This window comes from Hemitrygon akajei, chromosome 8, assembly GCF_048418815.1.
Source record: "Hemitrygon akajei chromosome 8, sHemAka1.3, whole genome shotgun sequence".
In the NCBI taxonomy this organism is placed as follows: Eukaryota; Metazoa; Chordata; class Chondrichthyes; order Myliobatiformes; family Dasyatidae; genus Hemitrygon; species Hemitrygon akajei.
Genome location: NC_133131.1, coordinates 65,276,797 through 65,278,821, shown reverse-complemented (window position 1 = coordinate 65,278,821; position 2,025 = coordinate 65,276,797). Strand labels below are relative to the sequence as shown.

At 44.1% G+C, this 2,025-nt stretch overlaps 1 non-coding gene across 1 annotated transcript; it reads left to right on the top strand.

Annotated features, from left to right (window-relative positions):
* The first annotated feature begins 832 nt into the window (after window positions 1-832).
* trnah-gug (transfer RNA histidin (anticodon GUG)) lies at window positions 833-904 on the top strand. The gene has a single exon. It is a non-coding gene; the product is annotated as a tRNA-His (tRNA).
* The last annotated feature ends 1,121 nt before the right edge of the window (window positions 905-2,025 follow it).

The window sequence follows — 2,025 nt, the reverse complement described above, 5'->3', positions numbered from 1 at the left end:
TGCAGCATCCTTGGTTCGAATCCGAGTCACAGCAGGCGGGTTTACTTTCAGCCACGCCTACAAATTAATAACTCTATTTCTTACTGTATTTCCGTTCGTCACTGATAATCGTTTCTCTTTTAGTATACTAACAGAATCTCCGAGGAGTGTTATTTACATAGCCTGTCAAAGCTGTATCTTTTCTACTCATGATTTACACTCACTATTTCACTCTTAATTCTATTGTCCAAGTCGTCAGGCTTTTTCTTGATCCCAGTTCTCCAGACCTGCCATACGATTCCTTCTATTATTCCTCAGTACCCTCGCCATCCGGCGTTTCCAACCGCTGTGAGCATTGCCTTCCACTGCAACACGAATATTTCACCTTGATTTTCACTTGCCCAGGCTGCCCTGTATGCAACATTCTCTTCTCTCCGTTCTTTATTCTCTGTTCTTCCCCACTAGCTACTCCCATTGTCTCGTTAATCTTTCAACCTTTGATTACAGACGATTGTCATGGCCACAGACTTGATACAGAAATCGTCGTCCTTTCCATTGTCTGCACAGACGTACTGAATTCGTCCAGCAGTTTATTATATTTCCCCATGAACATTCCGGTTTTCCCGATCAGAGACATCTCACCTCATCTTCAAACACTTCATTTGTCTTTTTTTATTCAGTTCTGCGGGCGGGTCGCGTACATGAAGCGTAGACACTGTGTCTCCTGTAGCTGCTGGTCTGCTGAGTATTTCAGTAGTGTCCGGAGAAGCTCCGCAAGGCAATGACAGCCATTGACTAAGTCACAACCGCACCAGAGGTTTTGACAGCAGGAACCGCACAGCTGATGTGTGTAGCCGTGATCGTATAGTGGTTAGTACTCTGCGTTGTGGCCGCAGCAACCTCGGTTCGAATCCGAGTCACGGCAGACGTGTGTTTATGCATTTAACTTCCTCAGCGCCTGCAAAACAAATGTTTTCCTTTTGCTGAATTTCCATCCGTCACGTCCCGCAGGAAGTTCTGTCTCCTCTGTCACTAGTGGCTTTTCCCAGGCCACATTGCCACTCTCACTAATACCCACAGAACCAGTCGGTGCATTCGGTGATAAATTCTCTCGATAGATCAGCAAGATTGGAATGATCAGTCCCGGAGATCGCAGAATACGAAAAGTAGAACGAGCCATATTGCTTCAGCAACAGCGGAGGAACTCCACTCTCTGATCACGGAACTGCCGGATGAGACGTGCCGTTCCCCGCAGCAACCATGCTTGATATTCAACTGCCGATGACTCATTTTATTGAAGGATATAGTGCAGATGCAGCTGATTCTGATCGCGGTTTTTCGAGAGCACAGTTGGATAATGTTATATGGAGGATGTTAACATCGACTGATAAAGCCTTTTTGCATTTTCTTCCAAATTATAACTGATTCCGTTCCTCATCTTTATTCATGTGAAGTGTTCAGTCTTGCAGACTGAAAACCAACTTAGACTGGACTGGGTCCAATTAGCCACAGTGTGGATGTCAGTAGTTTGAAGTAAAGGAAATCAAATAATATGTATTTATTTATTTAACCATTTGTCTCATCCTTTCTTGCTCTGTCCATATCCAGCCGTCATTTTTCTGACGACACCACTGGCCAAATCAAAAGTTGTGATGAATCAGCATATAGCAGGGAGATTAAATATCTGTCCGAGTGGTGTCAGAACAACAACCTTTCTTTGAATAACAACAACACCAAGTACATGATTATTTACTTCAGGCGGAGGAAACTGCCGGTCCATGATCCAGTGTTCATCCGAGGATCAGAGGCGAAGGGGATCTTCCATGTTTTCATTTCAGTGGGCCTGTCCAGGCCCCAGAACGTAAGTGCCAATACGACGAAAGCATGGCAACGCCTCTACCTTCTGTGAAGTTTGGGAAGATTCGGTATATCATCTAGAAGTTTGATAAACTTATATAGATGTGTAGTGGTGATGTATATATGTATATTGACTTGTTGCATCGCGGACTGGTAGAAAAACAACAATACCCTTGAATGGAATATACT